The sequence below is a fragment of the Eleginops maclovinus genome, chromosome 11 (genome assembly GCF_036324505.1).
Source record: "Eleginops maclovinus isolate JMC-PN-2008 ecotype Puerto Natales chromosome 11, JC_Emac_rtc_rv5, whole genome shotgun sequence".
Classification (NCBI taxonomy): Eukaryota; Metazoa; Chordata; class Actinopteri; order Perciformes; family Eleginopidae; genus Eleginops; species Eleginops maclovinus.
In genome coordinates this window covers 15,150,044-15,174,826 of record NC_086359.1, presented here as the reverse complement: position 1 = coordinate 15,174,826, position 24,783 = coordinate 15,150,044, and the positions used below count along the sequence as shown (strand labels likewise).

Sequence of the window (24,783 nt, the reverse complement as noted above, 5' to 3'; positions counted from 1 at the left end):
CACAACGGCCAAAACTGATTTTAGTTTATTTAACTGAGAAAAGTATGACATTGAATGTGGTTTATTGTCTTTTATGTGTCCACAAAGTAGTAAATTAACGGTTATGAAGCGGGTTAATTCAGGCTTCCAGTAAGTCTCTCATTGTGGACGAATAAGCAGAATGGGCTGATTTAAGAGCAATATTGTAATCTTTCAGCGGGTTCGTCCCACTCAGCAGACCTCTCTGTTTCCAAATGATCCACCCACATTTACTCTGAGAGGCAGCGCATCTTATTTCCAGATTTCCTTCAGGGCTGTGCCAGTGCAGTTGCTTTATAAGTGCACAATGCATCGTGGCTGCCTGACAAACGAGAGTAGGGATGAAATGAGAGTCAGTGTGATGACTGCGTTCTTCTCAGCAGAGCAGAGTCACCCTCTCTCTTTTCTGTAGCTGCACTTATTTAGGTTTTGAAGGATTTGTTTTACAGTAACGATGCTTGGATTATGTTTATTAATGATGTTATTTCAACTTAAGTTAGGATCCTAAAAGGTTGTGTTTTTCCTAAAAGTAAATACATTTTGTCGATAATATGCTAAAAGTGCCTTTTGCATTTTACCAAGACCACTCTCTCACACCATTGTTAGCCAATTGTTTACATGCCTAAAGAGAAAACCTTACAACAAAAAACGTGCTTTTGGTGGATATTTTAGGAAAACAAATTCTTACAATTCATACATGTTATCTAGCTTTTATCAAGAACAACTTACATGAACTTAAAAACCATAGACATGCCTAAGACAAAGCTTTGACTCGTTTTGTTTATAAAAAAGTTTGGTAATTTAATTCTTATTCGACAGTGGTATACTTTGATGTGTTGTATGACAATCCTTAGTTAGTGAGTAGTGCCTGGAGCGTAAGCATAAGCATTAAACCGCCCATTAAACCTGGCAGTTGCTATGAAATCCAGGACTTCTCATTCATCAACCTGCTTTCCATCCCTGCCGACTGAATGTGATTGGGTTTGAAAGGAAACAGACTGGTAAGCCTCTCTGAATGGTGAGGCTGTTATTTAGCTCTTAGGGAAAAAGACTTCAAGAAGTGCAAAGAAAAAGACTGCAGATTAAACAAAATTATCACTGCTTCTCAAGATACTTGATATCAAATCTCTGTCATGGACTTAATTTTCAGATTGGTTTTGTTGGGGGATATCTGTCCACACAATTTTTACTTAAATTCCCGGCTTTCTTCTGCTCACTTTCATGATATCAAGTGTTTTATTGTTATTGGTGGTTTTGTTTCTGAATATAATATATGTAGCATTTTGTTATTTTGAGAAAATTCAGATTTATGATCTTATTTTATCCACTTAACAGCTTATCATACCTGTTAGCATTAGCTAAAACTTGATCTCCCCCATTTTGCCCCAAAAATCTGGTTGTTTCCATAGTTTAGTCCCTCTTACTAGACAGCTTTTTCAAATCCAAGGGAATTGAAGACTGCTTACTGTATTACCCAGCTGTGTAATTTACACTTCATAGCAATGTTTTGTAGAATTTAATCTCAAGAACCATGTTTGAGGTTTATGAAATGTACTGATCTTTCTCCTTTCCTTTCTCTTCCATGTATGCTCACCTCCTGTCTGATCCCATCAGGTAAGACCTTTTTATTGATTTGTACAAAAACACACGCATCCACACTAAGTGCAGATAAGAGAGGTTCCTGTGAGTGTTTGGGCGAAGCTGGGCTGAACCCTATCGCTATCACAGCTGGAGATTAAATCTGGGTCACTTTTGAAGTCCGGTGAATTCCAGTGAAAGTCGAAGGCTGTGGAGATGTTTGGATATCTTTGCACAGACTGATTTGTTGTTTTAAATCTCTCGCTGCCGGTGCATAAAATATGTTGATGCTTTGAAGCTAATGTGACACTTTCAGAGACAGAAGAAAGGGACTAAGAAGGAGTTTTCAGGACAGCAATGGTTAAGCTTCATGGTCTTTATATCCATGTTCTAACTGCAGGTTGTGAACATTAATTAAGCCGTCATTCAGTCTCTTTATGTCCCTGCTTTCTCTGCAGACATGCTGAGTAAAGATGTTATTTTAAACTTTTGTTAACTTAAAAATGTTGAAGCTTAAAAGTGCTATATCAGCAACTACATCCAGGTTTACAGAGATACTGCTATGAGAATTACATACCGTTAAAACACTTACTGGTAGAAATACACTCCATCTTATAAGTTCACTGAGCTAGAACTGATGCAGTCAAATACACCCAATCCACTCCTAAGGAAGGTTATAATGATCAGCTTTGATGGAAGTGTTATAGCGTTGATTCATTTGTTTGATCAATGCAGGTGCTGCAGTTGCTTGATTGATTGAATCAACTTTATTGACATTGCACAGAGTACAAGTAGTAAGACAATAAAATGCAGTTAGCATCCAACCACAAGTAGTAAAGTGCAGTGTAATGTCTGGTTATAATATACATATATAAACAAACTGTAGTTACACTGTGAAGCATAAGGAAGTACAAACATTTGAAACGGCAGTATTTAAATGTAATGCACTATAGCTCAGGTATAAATAAAGACAGTTTAATACAGACACTATAGGTACAACATGAATAAAGTTGTTCAAGTGTGTCTTTTATTATGTCCAACATATTTACATCCATTAGGGAAGCAGCTGCCTTCAAAATGTCCACAAAGTTGAATCTAAAACAGCCAACAAAAACAATTAAGCTTTAGCTCAATGTCCCTAATAACCTGAACAATGAGTGTCAGCATGATGTTTGATACAGATGTAAAGTGTAGCACAGTTAATATCTACAGGAATCCCTTGCATGGAGAACAAATTGTGTTCATTTTTACTGGTTACATAACTTTATTTGCCCAGAACAATCAAATCCAATTGTCTCTGAGTGTGTGGGTGAGATGAGGAAAGGAGAGTAATTTTTCATTGCTTATACAGTTTGTTCTCTGTGAAGGAAACAGATCAGTGTGACTGTTTAGCTTTCTCAAACAACAGCGCTGTTGCATGCTGGGATATTTGCGAATGAGATATGAGCGATGTTTGACCTTTTACTACACAGCTTCTATCCATTTCCCTTTTAGAACATTTCTTTCTTACTGACATTCTGTACAGACATTTTACAAAGCTTTGCTGCTTTGCTCAGTCTCAGTGTTCCTTCTGCTTCTCTCTCTCTGGTTTTTACACTCCCTGTGTCCGTCCTGCAGTATTTTTAAGGGTCTTTATTTCCCACCGTGCGGCTTTGTTCGTCTGTATTGACCAGAAGGCGTTTTCAGATTGTGTGGCTTGAGGAACAGTCTTTCTCTCTGTGAGGAGTCGGTACTTAAAGGTCCAGTACGCCGCCCTGCTGGGAATACTGAGAGAGACGTTTTATAAAATGAATCAGACAGAGACATGGAGAGGCTGAATGTCACAGCAAAGTAGAGCTGCAGGCTGATGGCTGATGAGGAGGAGGGACTGAACAATACCAGCTAATAGTTCACAGGTGAAATGCTGAAAAAAAAAGCAAACGCATTTAGTTCAAACAATGCTTAATATTTTAATTGAAAGTAATTAAAGATGAAAAATAAAGACTTTTCTTTCACGCACCATTCAGCAAAAAGTCAATTCAAACTACTTATTTTGTGAGTAATATGTTGGCTTTAAAGAGATTATAAAGCCGTAGTTAGTACACACGTTTTTTTTTTTTATTTGTTCATATTCTCTGAATTATTTAAACCTATTTTAAGTATATTGCAATCAAATTGACATCAAAAGAGGATGGATCAAGAATATTCACTTTAAAGGGAAAACAGGAGGAACAACAGAGGGAAGAAAAGTGTGTGAAGATGTTCCAGTTAATATTTTTCTGCAGAATAAGTTCCTGCCATGTTTAACAGAAAACAGCAGGTGGTCCAGTCTCCCTGACAGTTTACAGGAAGAGAGTTTTGGCTTCCATCCTTTCTCTGTTTCATTGCTGTCAGTAAACTAACATGAGCAATATGTTTCCCATGTAAAAGATCAACTATCAGTCAGTATTGTAAAAGGTGAAATATGGTGGATCAGGAAACCTTTAATGAATCATTTTTATGCTTACACAATGTAGAATATGCACCATTTATATCTCCCGTTGACTACATCCCTCTGTTCCTCTCTTCACTTCTCCTGAGCAATGACTTTTATGTCAGGCTAAATATTGAAACAGGCTCTTCATCCCCCTTCAGCGTTTCCATGCTGCAAGGATGGTGTCAGCAGCAGAATGACAAATCTATTTCAGGCTTGGATCATCCTGAACGAGCACATGATTTGGCTATGTCATTTCTTTTGGAGTTGTCAGTATTTTGGCTATTCTAGCTGCTTTTTGACAAAAACTCTGCTTTACACTCAGTAGAAACAGACTGGACAACATGTGTGGTGGTGTTGACATTCTACATTTATCCCTTAAATCTTATTTAAATTGAAATATCTGCTGGTACGGATCTGTTATATTTCTGTTTGATAAATAAATTAAGTACTCATTAGAGAGTCATTTTGATCTCAACTTAACATCTCTAATGTCTAAAATCTGGACACAGATTATTAACAAATGGCAAATTGCATTAAAATGGCTTCCGATGTGGTATTTAACAGTAGAAGGCAAAGACGGTTTCTTAGCGAGTATCAACACTTTTGAAGCATGATACTCTTTATTATCACACAACGGTAATACAAACCTCTCCTTCAATGACTCTGTTGTTGTTTTAAGACTAAATTACTTTAAATACCTAATTTAAAACTTCATGCAAAACATCATTAGAAACTGCACACCTCAAGGAAAGGCTGAACCCCCGACTGAGTCCGTAATTGGAGAGTGGGTGAAGCAGGTGGTGCTGCCCGTGTGTGTGTGTATGTGTGTGTGTGTGACAGTCTCTCCAGTGGGCAGGGTGTCAGTGATCCTCTGTACTCTGGCCGTTAATTAAAGCTCTTCACCGTCTGCGTCACTTCTTGACAACATCCCGTCTCGCTCCGTCTCTTCCCGCTTTGACCGAGAACACAGAGGCGGAGAAAGACATATGATTTATTTTCTGACAGTGATCACTGTCTATTTGTAATCAGACTTGCTCAGTTATTTGCTTAAAATAGTATTTAAGTTGTAAAATGTTCTAAGGCCACTTAATCTTCAAGTCCAATTCTAGTTCTGCTAAAAATGTATACAAAGAAATCACAGCTTTAAGACACTAAAACTGGATTCAGTAAAATGAACACAACTACGATAAGACTATCACATGGGCGGACTTGGTCAAAAATGTTATTGACTTCTTATTGTCTTACTCTTGGACCTGCCCACAAGAATCTGCTTTTCGGTGTAAAAATCATAAACAGTATTAACAATAACCTTTGCACAGTCCGGAAACGTAAATACAAAACAGTATGATTATAATTCATGATTATTAAATACGTTACTAAGACTATACCACTGTATTGCCAACATAAACACTTATTATGATAAGCCTTAATGGCTCTTAAAAGGAGAAACATTTAAACACAATTGCCACTCTGTGCAACACTAACAACTCCACATTTGTCCAGATGGATCCATACATATATATTTGTTTTTATCGCCATAATGAGAACAATACACAAAATGAGAGCATCAAGAATGAAAGAAAAAGGTGTTACAAAACATAAAAACCTCACTTATTCATCCACCTCTTCTCTTTCTAAATGTAGCCACCTCCCACACACACTCTCACACACATTGATCATCCACGCAGAGCAGCTGTATTCGTCCTCCAGACACACACATGTGTAGGTTCACTTTGGACAGATGCTTCTCATCTCTGAGCCACTTACACCAAAAACCCACTGTGTCATTACAGTCCAGCTGCAAGTGGTTTATATTTAGAAAAACTCTGATATATCTGCAGCACTACAGTTTCTGAACTGATCATAAGTAACATATAGGGTCTATATGACTTATGGGAAATGAAGGGAGTTCTTTATTCGGTCTTTATTTTCAAACGATGCTCACCTCCCACACATCACAGTAATATTCATAAACGAAAGACATAAAAAGTCATTGTGCTTGTCTTATCCTACTGTTAACAGTTTGATTTAAGGGTTGGACCTTAATTCAACACATATCTGTAGAAAACTGGCTTGTTAATTTGTTATCTTTGGTCACATGGTCGTGTGAAGAGTAGAGTATCATTGAAAATTATTCAATACAAGTTCGTTTTTAGGACTGATGCAACATAATACTTATTCTCTACAAACCATTTTTTTTTGTTAAACAAAAGAACCCATACTTCTCCTGTTTGCTTAGCAATTCAATGCCTAGATGTTTAGGAAACTATTGTACCTTAAAACATATATGTAACCTACAAAATAGTGCCCAAAGTCCTCAAAGCTCCTCCAAGCTGAATCACAAACTGTCTATAATAAGTTTAATAACAAACAACGGTCACATACAGTATCTGAGAGAGCATCAATTGCAGCTTTTTTAATGAAAAGTAATAACTTTCAGAATCTGTCAACAAAAAGAGGATCAACCTTTATAAAATATTTCTCTTGCCTCACATCCAGTGGTGCTTTGGTCGATATTCTGGTGTGTTTGTATTGAGATCATCCCTACAGTAGATGGTGATTGTGTGTGTGTGTGTGTGTGTGTGTGTGTGTGTGTGTGTGTGTGTGTGTGTGTGTGTGTGTGTGTGTGTGTGTGTGTGTGTGTGTGTGTGTGTGTGTGTGTGTGTGTGTGTGTGTGTGTGTGTGTGTGTGTGTGTGTGTGTGTGTGTGTGTGTGTGTGTGTGTGTGTGTGTGTGTGTGTGTGTGTGTGTGTGTGTGTGTGTGTGGGTTGCAATTGCTCCTTTGAGCATGACATCATTTTGCTGGGTGGTTGTACAGAAGGAGGAGACAGGAAGTTAACCCATTATTAATGTAGAAGGATTGTGTCACAGATCTAACAACCACAGCTGGATCCATCATGATGAACCGACGCAGGAATTTCTGTGTGCTAATACTGGAAAAATTCCCAATAAAACACGGAGACGAACAAAAAGGAAATGCAGACCTGATTTAACGTGTAGTTGTATATCTCTGGGTTAGCTCAGGAACATTTTTGAGGATTTGACCTAGATAAAAATCAAGGGAGTCACCATTTTTGCTGAAAGAATATATGGTTATTTTATGAAATCCTATGTAGGCATAGAGGAAAAGTCAATGGAATGCCAACATCTGTAGGATTCATCCTCTGGGAACCATGAATATTGGCACAATATGAGATTATAATAAAGATCATATTTTTTGAAATATAACAATGTGGTGGATTGACCAACAGACACGTATTGTCATCCTTAGAGCAATGCTGTTATAGTGCATCAAAATAAAGATCAGGAAGGAAAATTAAATAAAAAGCAACCTTTCAGATGTACATTTGCTGTGGGAAATATTGCTTTTCAATAAATAATGTTGTCCTCAGTGGAGAATTTGTGTCGCATGACATAATCGCGTTTTTAGCAGTTTATCCATTACACCAAGAAATCCAGTTAAGTGAGGAAACTTTGGGGAATCAGAGGTCCTTAATGTCGTTTGAAAGCCTTTCGCTCCAGTTAAGGCAGTGTAACACGCACAGTATGTTCAATATGTTTATTCAAATGTATTTTAATTTCCCCTTTTTCTCCTCAGTGTGTGAATGTGACCAGCTACATGTCATCTGACCTATTTCACATTGAGCAGCATCAGTGTGAGTGGGTAATGTTTGTGTGATGTTGTGATGGCACGCCGCCGTCCTTCCTAGCATTCACACCGGAAATTAGATGAGAGAGAGGGGAGGTGGAGAGCATGAGACGGTGGCAGGAAAATGGAGTGTAGTGTTTTTTTAAATAGAGTGAAAATGAAAAAAAGAGGCATTAAAGAGAGAGAGAGGGAGGCAGGATGAAAGGCTTTGCTGGCCCACAGCCCACACCGACCCGCCACCAGAGACTGTTTCGATCACATCACACAAGGGGTGTATGTGTGTGTGTGTGTTTGGAGCGCTTTGAAATGCTCTTGTTTTTGTATTAAGTCCGGCCCATGCTACATAGACGTCTCTGTTTGAGGCAACACACAGCTAGTTGAGCCTGCAGCATCTGAATTAACAGAGAGAAGCTTATAAGATAAAAGATTAATTATCATCAAAGATAGAAATCCAACAAGAAAGCCAACAATTAATGTATCTGCTAACAAATATTACCTTTTAAATGTTTAAATGAGCCCTATATAATGTTTCCTATGTGTCATATAGCTCCAAGTACTATGAAAAGCACATGAATGAGCCACATTGTTTATTACCATGGACACACACTGTAGTTTATTTTAACTCAATCCGATCTACACCACCCTGCTGCCAAAAATACTCACTATGGAGCACAAAAAGCAGATTAATCCGCCACTGGAAATAGTTCCTTACCAACACACCATTTCTTCCTGTTTCTTTGCTTAAAAGGACAGTAATTACAGTGAAATTACTGAACATTCGCCTTGTTTTTTAAACTATCCAATAGAGCTTCAACTCCTTAAATTTCCTCCAACCTCACTGTTAAAGTTTTAGAGTAAGAAAAAAGAATTGTGAGGAAATTACCAGATTCAGAGAAACTATTAAACCAAGTCAATGTGTCTTTATGTTGGAGAGAGATTTAGGTCCCTATACGGTGAAGGGGTCAACACACAGAACTGAGATAAAAATCAGAAAACATAACAGTTTTCTTTAATCTTTGCCTTTTTTTCTTGTGAATTGATGGATAATTCATACTAATAATGATTCACATTTAACACTTAAACCCTAACAATTAAACTAAATCCTCTGATTCATATTTTAGCCTTTACATCAGACACTTAGCTGTATCTTACCAGACTGACAGTGTTTTGTGTTCCATATCGAATCTGCTGGTATATCTCATCTGAGTCAAAAGGACAGTCTTCATAGCGTGGGTGATGTGCGAGGTCACTGAAACAGAAGGGGAAGTCTGAAAGACCTTTACTGACCAGGAAAACTCAGCAGGAATGTCAGGAATTATATTTGACATTTCGCTGCTCACTGTGGGGTCCAGTCACAGTTGTTTTTCTTTGCAAGATTACAATATGAGAAGTGAAGACAGGTAACAGGAGAGCTGTTTGCCACTTTGTAGAGGGTGTGACAGCGAAAGGAAAGAAGGAATGTTATCAACTATTCCTCCATGATTTGTATGTAATTTTAAAGGAAATCTTGATTGCAGAGGGTAATGGCTGTAGAATACTGACACCATAAGCATTTAGACTAGTTTCCAATGAAAGGTTCATGATACAATTGTAGTTTCCAAATTGGGTTTGATATCCTGAGAAAATTAAGATTTGATTTATGGAAAGGAAGTGTTTCAACCGTCATGCAACCAAAACAAGAAGCTTTGTTTTTCCTGGTAGCTATTGGTTGCTATTCGAATGGGAATAACCAGAGTAGTATTGGAAACTAGTTGGCAAATAAAAAAAGAGGATTTTGACAAAAAGGGATCAGATTTTCTTTGCAACTCTGGTAATACATTAATTATCTGTTTCCACTTGAAAAAAAAACAGAAAAAGGCCCTATCATTCACAATCAAGCATTTCCAAAAGCAGTTCTTAAGTCAAAACTGAAAGAAGTGGACAAAACAAGCTTCAGCCTCATTTATCATCTGAGAGAAAATGTCTTTGGATAGAATAGCTTTTGGGTTTGTTTTGCACTATCGCTGCAGGACATCAGGTCTGTCCAAACACACTCTGTTTTTCCTCCTGTTTACACTTGTCCACTGCTCGCATGGCAACCGCCCAACATTGTGCTGGATGCTGTGTTGGTCAGTGCTGAGATCTGATTGGTGCAGAGGACACTGCGGCTCCACAGCCACAGGAAGTCCATTGTGACCCGTGCAGCACACAAAGCAGGGCTGTGAAAGCTGATGTAGAGAGTCCAGGCAGGAACAACCTCACAGTGGCTTGTAACAATGAAATAAACATAAAATCTGTCTAAATATCAGACTATAAAAACACTTTACTAAGGTACATTTAGTCCTTTTAGTCTTCTGTAAACTGTTTGGAGAGTTCAAAACAGACGCTCAGTATACTTGCTTTTATCACAGAAGCACTATAGTAGAACACTGTGTTCCGGGATAAGGGTGCTTATTTAAATAAAAGCACAATCAAGAACAAGTCTATTGTAGTGTTGTAGTGTTCAAGCATTTATGTTGAAGTCAATGTATTATAGGTAATGTCAGTATAAATATATGGTAAACTGAAACAGAACTTATCAGCCAGTGTTAATATACTATATGGGTATGTCATTAAATATTTAATGTGAGGATGTTTGAGCAGAAAGAGCAACATTTAAATTAATTTGTGAGGTTGTAATGTCTGGGCTGATCAAAGCTGTGAAGTGAGTTAGATAGATGCGAGAAATAGTCGTTCTTTTTGATGCTGAACGTGGAGGCTTGTTTTTAATAATGTTATCAGCACCATTACTGCACACGTCATGTAGAAATTATTATTGATGATGCTTTAAAATTAAGACGTTTGTCAAAGTCAATAGGATTTATCCAACATTGATACCTATGGCAATCTAGACTGTAGTTACAAACAGTGGTGGGCCAGCAGGGCGTTCTCTGCTAGTCCTGTAACTAACAAAATAAAGTGTGTGTAAAATGTTTTTCTTGAGGATTTAGTTATAAGTTATAATTGTATAATATCCTCAAAATTAAGTACATTTGTTGAGGCTGTACTGGATTTTCCTACATCAAAAAGTCACTTAAACACCTCATAGTTATTTTAGTTGGAGGGTCAGCACAACAAATACTGCTAGTCTTTTGTTGAAAGAGAACACATTTGATTCGTAATAAGCATTAGTGACAGATTCATTAGCCAATCAGGTTTTGATGTTCAATGACAGTACGCCCCCTGGGCCTAGCAGCGTGTCCTTTGCTACCCTAAACTTCTGTCATGAACTTTCTTCATAGCTATGGAGCGGAACAAATATGGCTGCCAGTGCCAAAGCAAACCTTATTGACAGTCTACTGAAAACACGTTTTTCAAGGCGTCCTTTTGGAGAAAAAGGCGAAATAATTAAAAAAGGAAGACCAAAAGTATAGGTGATCTCCTGACTTTTTTTGCAGAGGACAGGCCTTGCCGTCAATATGGCAGAACTGTATGCACTCACATGCCTGATCCTAACTATCCCGGTGTCTACATCCTCTGTGGAGCGCTTGTTTTTGGCTTTAAAGTGGATAAAAACCTACACAAGGAACCCAACTGGACAAGTAAGATTGTTTTCTTTGGCGTCTCTCTCCATTGAGAAAGGACTGCTCAATCGACTGACGTCAAAAGGACATCTACATGATGCGGTGATTGAGCGCTTTTTCAAAAAAGACAGATGCATGGACTTTGTTTACAAGTGACGGGTGAGCACGTTACTATTCGCGTCATTTTAGAGTGATGTGAGACTAGTGCACAATGACACAAGTGTAATAGCAGCTGACTTTCTTGCTTTGGCTGGAACAGAGACATGCAATATGTATTTATGTGCTTTTCAATTGTTTGCTTGAAGGCCCTGTCTAAACCCCCACGGTACGCCACTGGTTATAAAGATAAAACAAAGATGGTCAACATCATCACCAGATGAAAAGACAGGATCATCAAATATAGTAGCATTTATCATCTACGTAACAAGAGTGTCTTTACAAACAGTTATGGCAATTCATCCAATATTATAAGTGATTTTAGAAATGTTTCTGGATCTGTATCTGGACAAAAGTGATGGACTGAAACAACTACCATCTAAAACAATTTAATTTATGCAACATTTCTAATTTATTCTCTCAAAACTTGCTAAGCAAAGTTCAACATTGTGTGTTAGTGAAATGCCTGGATATAAAAACATTTTTAGGATATTATTTTCTTAGAATAAATTGCACTATTGTGCTCAATGAAAAGGCACTGATGAGAGTTTCTTTCCTTGTGGAAAAAGCCAATCACCAACCTTGAGAAGAAACAGGTGTTAGTCTTCACAAATCAAACTCTCACAAAGACATTGTGCTGAAACACTTATCGCCCGATTTCTTCAGTGTTTCCTTTCCTGGTGCACAATTCACTGCTAATTCAAAAATGTGAAGTGGATAAATCTACATTTTTTTTTACTTTAGTTCAAGATTGTTTGCCAACCAACATCCTGTCTTTACAATTATGTAGGCTTCTGCCATGTGGAAATGAAGCACTGTTATATTTTCCAAGCCCAGCTTAAACCTTTTCCTTATGAGCTTTGTCCTTGAATGCAGTTTTTCATTACACTCCAACATCAACCACCAAAACTTTGCCTCGAGCATCTTTTCAGCATTTTTACCTGCATATAAAATGATGCGCCAATTAAAATATTGAGTTACCTTCCATACTGTATCTACTGGAAGCGACTCTCCCTGCTCAACCTTGAGGAGAAACTCAACAAGAGAATTTGAATGTACTGTCTGTCAGGTTTTTGTTTTTTTTACTATTTCTAGTATAATAGATTGGTGTCCTCACTTTTCCCTGAGGCACTTTTTCAGTGTAATGGAGAGAATGAGGAGTCTGAGGATGGATGTATACTGAATGGTCAATGAAACACTGGAAACAATGTAGTGCCCTGTCACATACTGTAGTCAGAGAAACACTGTGTGTGTGTGTGTGTGTGTGTGTGTGTGTGTGTGTGTGTGTGTGTGTGTGTGTGTGTGTGTGTGTGTGTGTGTGTGTGTGTGTGTGTGTGTGTGTGTGTGTGTGTGTGTGTGTGTGTGTGTGTGTGTGTGTGTGTGTGTGTGTGTGTGTGTGTGTGTGTGTGTGTGTGTGTGTGTGTGTGTGTGTGTGTGTGTTGTGTAGTTGTTAAGGTTTGTCACTGATGTCTCTCTTGCTGAGTCAGTGTCAACCAGACCTATCATTTTGGGACACACACAATCCTGAACCCTCATTTTGGTCCCTTGAGAGCTGATTAGGGTGAGTTGAGTGTGCATGGAACTGCATAGGGATGGTGATAAGTGTATGTGATGTGTCCTAAGGGCCACGAACAAGAAAATAAAATCCCATAATGCTGACTAATTCATTGTGGCAGACAATTTAGTTGTGACCGTCCTGTCCATATGCAACTCTAAGTTTAATGACTAGAACAAGTATTATTGTCTTGCATTGGAGACACATTGTAGTCAAATTTAGATGACAACCATTGTAGTCCTCTCTCAGTAGCAATGTATTTTTGACTTTTCGACATTTCTACTAAACAGACATTGAGGCTAACATTGGAACATACACATGCTATTCAATCTGTACATTGCCTCAGGCCAAGTGAGCTGTCAGTCTGGGGAAAAGAAATGGTTTCTTACTGGAACAATCTTGGCATATTCCAAAGTAGGCTAACTCAACTTTTATTAAAGGTTTACCCTGGCTGAACAATGTGCCTTTGCCCAGGACAAGAAATATTGATGCCAATCCTTAAATATAGATGCCATCCAGAGGTTTTAACAATGGTAATAACAGAAAGGTCTAGAATGTTGGCATGTCTAACAGTCTAAAGCTCTTTGGGAAAAAAGTAAAATGTAAACACTTTTATATTATATTCTGAATGTCTTCCAGCGCTGTCTTCCAGAAGTTAATTATTCTTCTACTAGAATGTGCTATTTCATTGTCAAACATGGCTCCACAAATCTGCAAAGTCTCCAGAACATGTCAGTACTCTATGAAAGAAAAACAGCTACATAAATTGTCCAACATCCAGTCCAAATATTGTACAACTTCAAAATGAATGAGATTTCCACAATCTTCTCCAGTATTCTGTAATACTGGCACTGATACTGTAGGAAACCATATGATAACAACCTTTGTGCTTTGGCATCAAAACGGTACAGAATGTACGATAGAAAGTTCTCCTAGACAAACAAAGAAAGCAGTTCGTCACTGCCTCCTTGTAGATAACAAATGCTCAATATTATTTATTTCATGTGCGTGGTGAAAACTTCAGAATCTGTATTTAACTTTTCTCTACGTTTTGGCCGTGCCCCTTTTTAGGTGAAACATTCACTGTAATTTAACTGGTGATAAATAGATATGGTTGAGTTATGAGTTATGTTTTCTGCCTTTCCTCTGATTTAGTCCTTAAAAGTGCTACATTTTATCTTGGGTAAACGTGTTCTTAGTTAAAGTAGGTTCATATCTTGATGCCTTAAATGTTTTTCAGCCTGGGCCCCATGAAATTAAACCTATTGTTTAAGGACTAGAGCTAATTTCCTATTTTCCATGTCAATTTGTTTGTAAAAGTCGAATGCAACTTCTCTATTTTATTTGGGCTCGTTTCATTTCAGTTTAGATGGGATGCCTGTAAACATTTCACTTGAGAGGAGCTTCTTACTCAGAAACCAAACAGCTTCCTTTTATTTTCAACTTCCTTTGTAGAAAACTCAACTTTGTTTAATTTATCCATAATCTGTTAGTCCATGGCAAGGGGAGCTCAAGCTTTTGTTTTGTCTCATAGTCTTCTAATTTTCCTCGCTGTTGCCAAGTAAAAATGTTGGCAGTAATGTTGTGTAACTAATTGTGTTTTCGATTAGGAATTCAAAAGAATCCTAATTATTTTAATGACAAATCTATTCATTTATGTGCCGTCTTTCTTTTGCCTTTAGGGAAGTGCTTGATCCAATTCGCACAGCTTTTCTAAACAGCAAAAAACAAATTATGATCTTGGCAATGTCCCTTTTTAAAATAAAACAACATCTTTTTTCAATGAACACATAGCCAAACATGGAGTCAGACAGTTAGGCGAGTGGTAAGCCTGATGCTTTGCTCACCACATTCTTGAGTATTGATGGAAAATGTTCCCTCAGTAACTCTGCTGCCTCAGCAGCTACTGGTTTGGCAAGATAACTTCACTTAACATCTGGCGAAACCATCATTAGCCATGAGCATGTATGAATGGTGGAAGGGATGTGCAGTGGGAGGCATATTCAATAGGAATTACTAATAGATGTCAGTAAACTAAAGGTTAAAGGAAATGAACTTTGTGCAGGGTAGATGTAAAGTACACTAATGCTCATATGTCATGTTTAGGCTGCACTGTGACTCCAACACTAAAGGACTTTGTTGGAAAAAGCCTTCTTTATTCTCTTTCCTGACATTAAAAAAGTCAAGTTTCAGTCTCTATGGTATATAGACACATTTATATTCCAAAGCAAACATGTTTTAAGCATAATATGAATAACAATAGTTACTTTGCAGATTCTGAATAATATATATCTTTTTATTGTAGAGGCCTGTACAGCACTTGGACTAGATGTGTTGTCAGTAGGATGTAGATTAGTCTAAAGCTCTCGGTTTAAAACCACCACCTTCTGTCTCTCTGAGAGCATGTCTCAACACTAATTCTGTTTGATGTGTGACCACTACATAACCTCACAGAGTGGAATGTGTTCTTGTGTTTGTGGGCTTGTTTGTAAAGAAAAAGTATATATATGTTTTGCCTATATTTAAAACTGTGCAGTGCTTAAACAGAGCATCAGATCTGATTAGATTCATACTTGTTTTTGGATCTTTTTTCGACAAAATAGTCTTTAAAATATATTCTTGTATAGCTGCTTGTGTTGGGAGAACATATTGAATATTTCAAAAGCTTGGCATCTTTAAATACCTTCAAACCTTACCCACATATTTCAATAAATATACATGCAAATAAGACTTGAAACATGATATAAACACTTAATTGCCAAGTTTATGTAATAGATTTAGTTTCAGATTATTTGTATAGCAAAGAATAAGAACTAAAAGAGTTAAAGAGGCAAAGAATTTGACCAAAATGTCCTTCACGCCAAAATGATAATGGCAGGATCCATTTACTGTGGCCTTTGATATTAGCTAGAACTGCAAAGTGCAAAGAAGCTTGTATTATGTCTCATTTAATGGAAACCTGATGATGAATTTTCTTACCCTTAAACTGTAAATAGCTGTCATATTGCATTCATTATCACCTTGCCTTTAACCTCTCAACCTCTCTCTGCACAACACTGCAGTGCAATAATGGTACACTCAAGGGAAGCCATTACTAGAGATTCCTTCTTCCCCTCATTATAATTTAATGCAGGCCCAGACAGATGCTCATGTTCAAGCCGTCCTTTTGTGCTTATTTTCTCCTCTTGACTTGCTGAAGAGAAATTCTCCTCAAGTATTTTCAAGTTGTTCCACTATCTTCTTACGTTTTCTCTGACCTTTTTTACGTCCATTGTTTGTATAATGTTAGCCTATATTTCTTTGATTCTGACTTTTTCAGGTTATCTTTTAGGAAGGCATTCTAAGTCTGGCTCTCAACATCTGTTAGATAGATAGAAAGTAAATGATCAGACATTCATGACCCTCTTAGGATGAATTATAATGACGTTGGTGATCATTTGATCTTTCCTCTGGTGCAAAATTCCGAATAGGCAAGCGTTAAATTCATGGATTAAATCCTGTAAAGTTGACTTACAGTATATGGTAAAGGCCGTCATTGTTGCCATGTTGACTTAATACATGTTGACATTCTATTAATGCTAAACGTTAAATACCTAGCATGCCCAACTTTTGCATGTTATGCTAATTTCCAACTTCATATCTGTATTGTATGCCTCTACTGTGACCTGTTCACATGCTTTACTGTTCAAAAAGGTCTTTATGTTTCTGATACTTCCTGTGCTGCAGCACCTTTCCACCCACATGTGATCTGGGATTTACCAAATAAGGAAAAGGAAGCTTCCTCAGTTTCTCAACATCCTTTCTTGTAATTTCCATACCAGCAATTCAGCTTTTCCTGAAGAAAATTCTGACAGTTTGGAGTGTTTGATCAGGATACAGATGTTAAACGCTTTCGACTTAGGTATCAACAATCCTATTGTTCTGGCTCAATGTAAGCAAATAGCAGTAAAGCTGCCTTAATACAACACTTTTGTTTTCTGATCTGAAATGAGCATTACAGCCTTGTCATGGCACTAGCATTCCTACAGATTATCGGTCTTGTTTTCCCATCTCCGCTTTTCACACCACTCACTCTCTTGAGTCTTACTCATCCCATTGGCGTGCAGATTCCTGCATTCCCAGACCGACAGGAACAGGAGTCACGGCTGTTCCCTAATGCCCTTTCTTTACTCCCCCTGAAACTTTACCCGTAATTCTCCATCCTCATGGCTGTCTGCCTCATTTCTTCTGCATTAAGTCACCATGTATGTTTTTCACTCGATAAATCATGCTACATTATCCAACCGCAGTAATAACAGCCATTGCCAGAATACTTAATCATGCCCCATAGTTCTTTCCGTCCTATCCCACAATGCTCTTTGCACGCCTGCTTCTGTACTTATAGCTCTTTGTCTCTCTGTTCTGCGTATCTCTTTAGGCACAAATATATGTATATTTTTTCTTTCCTCTGTGGCCATGAAAAACACTAGAGGAATCCATTAATCTCAAACCCAGAGGGTAGATTTGGGATTTTCTTTTGGAAACAAAGTGTGCTTTACTTTTACATTTGGAAAAATCATACAGATAAACAATGCTCACATTAACTGTTGTGCATCTGTGTTTGATCACAGAGAGTTCTTCTACACTTTTTGCTGGTGTAATAGTTTCACAATAGACATCTTGAGATATGGAATCTCTACAGATTATTGGATGGACGATGAGATCAGCAATAACTTTCGTCTCTCTTTAATTCACTTTGTTAATGTCTCTAAGTGTTATAGCCAACTGCTGACTCTTCTTCTAAATAAGCCTCTGCAGTCGGCCTTTTCTCTCTCATGTTTTGTCTTCACTGAGTCAGTAGGAAGGCTGGCAGCAGTAAAGTGCTTTCTGGCAGGAATCATGACATCCGTTGTCTGGTGACGCGTGTCCAAGAGGCCTGAAAGTTTAAAAAAAAACACCAGGCTGGAGCCTTGAGGGATTCAAACCTTTATGTCTGGCCCTTTTTATTGCCTTGATACTGTGGTACTTTCTTACATGTTTGGGGTTCTAAAACTGGTTTAATAAACACTCAACTACTAAGTTGTTTGCCATGTAATGTCCAAAAATGGATTTATGGATTCATCTGTTCCTGCAGATGAATCCATAAATCCAAATTAATATGCACAAAATATGGTGTTGTTATGACGCATTGGCCTACTGACAAAACATTTGATTTCCAACCTAATAACCTCCAGAGAATCCCAGTTTGCTTCAACAGAAGACATTCAAGAAGCTCTGTTAGCTTGTAGCAAGTTAGCACATATTGAGGGTAGTTTTTTGGGGAACAATGTATTTGTCGGAGGGATGAAGTACTGCAAAGCACTAAAAACTAGTGTCAAATACTATCAAATATTTTCTTTCCATAAATCAGTTTATTATTTAAAAAGTAATTCTAAACCACATCTGTCTTTTGAATCTCTGACGTGGTCACATCTTTAGTGCCAGGAAGTTTGAGAGTTTCACTGCCAGTGTACCGTGAAACTTCAAAGTTTTTTGGGGTACTTCAAGGTAAAGGGTACTCTCACTAAAGTTTCACCTCTTTAGAGTATTTATCTTCCTCATGCACCTTAGAAATAGGTGGAGTTTCAAAATCCTTACTCTCCATGCTAACAGTTTACTCTCTGTCTATGGAACATGAAACGACCTGGTGACCTTGAAGCCTCAAAGTGTTCTCTGCAGTTTTCTTTTGAGTAAAGGATCTTTAAGAGTTAGTGTGCATGGATTAAAAAATATCACTGGGTGCATACAGCTATAATGTCAGCAACCAACTACACTGCTTAAACAAACTAACCTTTGTCACAGTACCGATGGAGTTTGTACTCCATTTCATCACCATACTACCATTTTGAAATCCATTGTCATCACTAGCAGTTTAATTGATAACTAATATAAGAAGAGGAGTGACTTTGTCATTGGTGGACTAAGAGTTCAAGGGTGGGGCTACTTCCTGGAGTCTACTAGGTCTGTAAAATAGCCAAAGAACAAGCAGCTTGTATTTATATATCAACAAAATGATGAAAGCTTCCTTCTATGGTAGCTTTTGTTGAGACAAAATATAATATTTAAGACCTATTGCTGGAAAAAATGGTTTTGCAGAAAAGCTTGTATATTTTTGAACTAGTGTTTTGAAATGGAAACCTTTGTATTCTTTATGCTCTAAGAAAAAAAGGAAACCCAGTCCCAAGCACGCCTCTCTGTGGGCAATACCAGCAAAATGCATGACCTACCTGACAGCATTTTGATCCCTGATGCAGAAAACATCAGCAGCGCCATCTGCAGTCGGTGTGAAGCTACAAAGGAACAGACAGAGACCAAAAAAAAGACATTTTAGATAATTTCTTTAGATTAAATGTGAAGTTATTGTCATTTTTACATCCCCAAACATGCTCTGTTTGAGACGTAAAAATTGCATTTAATTGATACTGCATTACATTTGTTTTACTTCCTGCTTCTACTGTATGAAAAACAGAAGGAGACAGAGGTCAGGTCTGCAGATCCTTTTGAAGTGGTTAAGTGGATCCAGCTGGATCATCATCCTACACACACACACACACACACACACACACACACACACACACACACACACACACACACACACACACACACACACACACACACACACACACTCTTCATGCTGTGTGCTCACCTGGTGTGTGTTTGTGTTTTTCCCTTCAGCTCTCCTTAACACCCTCCACTTTCCCATCCTCTCTCTCTTAACATCTTCACTCCCCCCAGGTCAGAAACTGCTGTTGCTGAGATAACGATGGGGGATGCTGCCCGGTTGCCATGGTGACATCCCCCCGTGGGGTGTGTGTATAGAAGCGGTTGATCTTGGCAACCTCCTTTTTTATTTTTATTCAACATCCCTAAAGCCAATGCTATGAACTGCTGATCCCACATATACAGAGGGTGAACATAATAATACAAATTAGAGAAATATGAAGATTAGATTTTTGCTCAGAACTGAATTTTTTTTTTCAGCTCCTGGTTTGGAACCTTTTCTGAAAGGAAGTGATGTTTAAAGTGTTGTGTTGTCCTGTGTTTGTTGAGTCTGTCACAGAGGTGTTTATTCAGTACCGAGTCATCATGTTCCTGTAGATGACATTCACAGTTCCTCCTCCCTGATGCTGTTTATTCATCCATTATATTTTAAAATCAGCTCTGTTAGTTACCTTAGAATTTGTGATTTGTAAGGCTGACAGTGCGGATCAGCTTTCATCTTAAAATAACTCTGGCTCTGTAGCTTCTTCCTGTTGAGACTCCTGTTGTTGTAATGCACCGGGAGGGATGAAAATATCCACCTTTTATCTGTGTGTTTCTGGGCAAAAGTATTGGATATGATCTATGTTGTTTGTGTGTATGACAGACTATAGGAACATAGGAGGAGTGAGGTAAACTAATACAGTTATTCTTCAAAATGGCAATTTGAAGATACAATGACAGGATAATTTGATTGTCTTTTGAAAGTCTCAACTGATCTGATTATGTCCAGACTGAGAACACTTTTAATGACTTGAAATTATCTCTTTGTGTCTGCAATTATATCATCTAGATTTCCCCCTCCAAGTTTCTCCCCATCACTTTCTGGCTGTATGTTAGTTCTACACTTTGAGTGCAACACTTTGTAAGTGGAGGCGTATTATATCAGAGCTCTGCTTACTTTAATAAATGAACAATACATTTTCACATTTTGTTCAAATCTTTAAACCTTAACAACAATACTAAAATATGTACACACACACACACACACACACACACACACACACACACACACACACACACACACACACACACACACACACACACACACACACACACACACACACACAGCCTCCTACAGTAAAGAGCAGATTAGAGAGGAAAGCGGTTGTGCCGCCTCCAGTTGAATGCACTACAGTGATTCTTTTTCACATCGAAGCCAGCGTGGGCATGCGCTCTTTAACACACGTGTACACACGCACACACACACACACACACGGTGTAAACACAGCATGCAAAGTGTGCACTGTGTTTGTGTGTGTGCGTGCACACTGTGCTATAAATGTTATATTTTCCCTAGGTGTACAGTTGGGTTGAGTTGATGACAGCTTCACATCGTTTTCATACTCACTGTACCATTCACTGAGCCCCTGTGACCTGCATACACAGATGCCTATGCTTTATGTGTGTATGCTTTAGTGCTGCCTCTTTATTTATTATTATGTAATATTCAACTTTAAAATGAATAGTGTGCCTTAAATGCTAATGCAAAATAGAGAAAATGAAAATGATTGTACAGATATGATCATGATCAGATGGAAGAAGTTGCAATAATAAAGTGTAAAAATAAAAGTCCTGCATTCAAATTGTACTGAAATAAAAAGAAAAGAAGTATTGGCATCACAATAAAGTACCAAAAGTAAAAATACTCATAATACAGATTGGGACTTTTTTAGCACCATATATATTAAACTATTGGGGTTGATTTGAAATACTTGATATACTACTGGGTAGCTTAACATATTGTAATATATAATAATGTATTAGTTGATTTTTGTTTTGCATTTATGATCTAAATCTGCAAAGCAGTTAGTAACTAAATCTGTAAAATAAATGTAGTGGAATAAAAAGCACAACATTTTCATACAAAATGTAATGTAGTGGAGTTAAAATGTAAAGTAATGTGAACATACACAAACAAAGTTCAGGTAACTACATTTTATACTTAAGTACAGTCTTTTATATTTATGATGTTATAGTACATTTCTCTACTGCAAAACCAACCCCTCTTCCTAGAATTCTCCATGCACAACAAAACATAAAAGATTTTTTTTAATCCAATGCCAGAAATTGACACCCAAAACTGTTACAAATCACTGTAAAAAAAAATTCAAGTTCATGGTTTGGGTTAAAATTACAATTTCGTTAAAGTCATGGTTTGAAGCATGGTTGAAAACAGGAAATTGACCGCAGTCATATGTTTTCTTTACAAAACTTAACAGTAATTGGTCACTTTTTATTAATTAGTTATGATTTATTTTTTCGCTCCCATTTATAAGGAGTAATTTTGGAATTACACGTATATATTATATTGTTTTGGTGCACTTTATTAAACCCCTTTGTTTTGTCTGTAAAAATCAACTGTGTTAGAGTCATTAGCTCGTCACTGAAGCGAGGCGGGATGTTAATGGCTGCGTAGGTTGTGCTCAAATTAGATCAAAAAGCGTTGAGAAATAATGTATTGTTTTCATGACAATGCTAGAGATCTTTTTTTGCAAATTCCCTCGCATACATTTACAAGAAAAGGTGACTTGTTAATGGAAAGGTCCTAGTGATAAATAGAAGAGCTCATTGATTGTGACCTCTACATTTGTGATTATTTGATTAATTGAGTCCTCTTCAATCTCTCATTATTCCTCTAATCTTTCATCCCACTGCCTGCTGTTTGTTCTTCCTCTCCTCCCACTTTTAACCTTCTTGCCTCTTCTCTTTTCTGTCTCTTTTCTGTCTTCCTCTTATCCTTTTATTCTTGTTTCCTCTCCTCCATTATTTTTCCCTTTGGGCCATCTCTTCTTCTTCTACCTCACACTGACATCTCCTTATTTCCTCCTCATCTTCATTCATTTTTACTCGCGTCTTACTTCCTCTCTTCCTCCTCTTACATACACAGCTGCACGTGCTTACACACACACATCACACACACACACTGGCACACACACAGCTGTTTCTAGGTCATGAGGGCTTTATATGAATAATAAAAAGCTGTCTGCTTTAAAGAGAATTATTTATAGAGCATTGAGTGAACAAGTGAGACTCCCTCTCTTTCGCTCAAACATTTTAATTTTTCTTTCTCATCTGTCTTTTTTTTCCATGTTCTTTATGATTTGCAATGTTTTTTATTTCCTGACCTGCTCTTTGTTGTTTTCGGTCTATATTCAACCCCTTAAGCCAGGGGTGTCCAAACCTTTTTCACAGAGGGCCACATACAGAAAAATATATGGAGAGATGGGCCACTTATTGAGGTGAATATTGCCTCATAAGTTAAGTTATAAGTTAGCAAAACAAATCAAATGTAGGTGAATAATGCACGATACTTGAGAACGCTTACAGAAAAAAACAGCCTACATCCCGTCTGTCTTTAGGGTTTATTTATTGTGTTGGCAGCTCACTCCTTAAAACAGAAGCCTCAGATTGCTGATAATAAGAGTAAATATGAAGGTTACATTTAATTACATTTAAATGACAACATTTATTTGAAAATTGGGCTCATTAATATATTTGAACATATACATTTGAGAAGTACAATGTAAGACAAGCAGAAGTTTAGTTTGTGGGCCGTATTGTATTATACTTTTAGAATTTGCAGAGGTCCGATTCAAAATGGCCTGCGGGCCGCAATTGGCCCCCGGGCCGCAGTTTGGACACCCCTGCCTTAAGCTTTCTACTGATTTGTTGTCGATGCTGCTACTATATGTCAATTATAACAATAGTAGTGACTGTGCTGTCAGCATAGAACCCAAAATTGTCCATGTTTGATATTCAAAGCCCATGTCTTGTCATGATTTTTGGCGATCTAGTAACATGGCATGATTAAATCTGCGTTATGGCCCCTTATAGTTCTTGTTGACTTAATCAATCACAGCTGTAGTACTATTCAAAAATGTGCATATAAACAAGTACAGTGTCCAATATTCAATCTAATTTAGCTTAACTTTGGACTCGCTAACTTTGTTTTTGGTTGATGCTGTTACTATAACTGTCAATTATAACAATAGTAGTGACTGTCGTCAGCATAGAACCTGATATTTTCCATGTTTGATGTTCAAGGGCGTGTCTTCTTATGATTTTTGGTGATCTAATAACATGACATGACAAAATCAGCTTTAGGGGCTCTAGTTATTGACTTCATCAATCACAGCTGTAGCATGTTCAAATTCAAAAATCTGCATAAAACAAATAGCTTGACCAATATTCAATTCCTTTGTAGCTTTATTTTGGACTACACTTACTCCTGAGAAAAATATCTGGCTCTTAAGCTGCTAAATGTTTCACTCTGTTCATCAGATAGTGACTTTGCCAGTCTCCCAGTTGGAGCAGAGAGTGTACAGAAGGCTTTTGCAGCTTTTTTTTATTCTGACAACAGCTGCCTGTGACTGAAAATGATCAAACTGATGGTAGAGAAATCGAGCTGATTGAAGAAGAGGATTTTGGTGATAAAATGCGCAGTTTGGCAAGGAGAGTGGGGGGGGAAATCACAGAGAGTGACTCGTCAGAAACAGACAGGATGGAGGGGGGAGAGATGAGATCAGCAGAAAATCAGACCTTGGCCAGACTAAAGCTTTCATCTGAAAAAGCATGAGGTCATCTGGACTGGTAATACTCGCCTCTCACACTACAATGATGGATGCAACTGTGAGAAACAAATCAGGCTGTTCAGATTCCAGTGTTAGTCCAAAAAGGTGTATATTTGCTATTTTTTTTACTAACAGTGATGTTTGAAATATGACAAACCTTATATGTTTATGTTGTATCATTGTAAAATTGATGTACTATCACAATTCACATCTGATTTTGTCACGTTTACCCTTGTGCATTTAAAATTGGTAAACTAGGAAACCCTAATTTCATAAACTGAATTTGTAGATAATCAGAAAATATTCCCTTCCTCCTGTTATACTGTAATGTAAGGTTTGTTAATTTTTACAAAATAACCTTAAAAGTGGTGATGTAATGCAGTTCGTGCAGGGCTTTCATCCGTGATTGAGGGCAGATTTTGTCCTTAGTCCATCCCCCAGACTTTATCATTTGTTTTTCTAATGATGAAAGAAATGCAT

General features: G+C 37.6%; 1 protein-coding gene across 2 annotated transcripts in view; it reads left to right on the top strand.

Moving 5' to 3' along the window:
* dbn1 (drebrin 1) overlaps nt 1-24,783 on the top strand; it is an 85,926-nt gene that overhangs the window by 39,650 nt on the left and 21,493 nt on the right. The window lies entirely within an intron of this gene.